This window comes from Megalopta genalis, unplaced genomic scaffold, assembly GCF_051020955.1.
Source record: "Megalopta genalis isolate 19385.01 unplaced genomic scaffold, iyMegGena1_principal scaffold0051, whole genome shotgun sequence".
NCBI classification, from domain to species: Eukaryota; Metazoa; Arthropoda; class Insecta; order Hymenoptera; family Halictidae; genus Megalopta; species Megalopta genalis.
The window spans coordinates 967,021-967,500 of record NW_027476120.1 but is presented as its reverse complement, the minus strand read 5'-3'; positions in this window follow the sequence as shown (position 1 = coordinate 967,500).

Below are 480 nucleotides of genomic sequence, written 5' to 3'. Positions count from 1 at the left end.
CAATATAGACCTCTCGTTAGGTCCATTAGCCTCTCCCGTCCAAGTCTTCCCCACCTCCCATAGGTTCTCGCCGGGTAACGCTAACGGGGTTCAGGCGTACTTGGCGCTTGGGGGTTGCCAGCCCTCTCGCGCCCAAAATTTTGTTGGCCCTCCTAAAGACACACAGCCTCGGATGGTTAAACGTAGAGGGGCGGCCTCTGCCGCCCCTAGGCCAACAATTTCCCCCCTTCCGGGACCGAGCTCAGGGGATCCCCCTCCCCGGCCGGTCGATTTCCCATGCCAATTCCCAGGCTGCGATAGATCCTTCGCTACCAAGATCGGTAGGGGCGTTCACATGAGGTCCGCTCACCCTGATTGGTCAGATGATGTGAACCGCGCAGCGCCAGCAAGGGCACGTTGGAGTGCTGAGGAGGTGTCTTTGCTGGCGCGGCGCGAGGCAGAACTGTCCATGAAGGGTGTGCGCTTCATCAATCAAGCGCT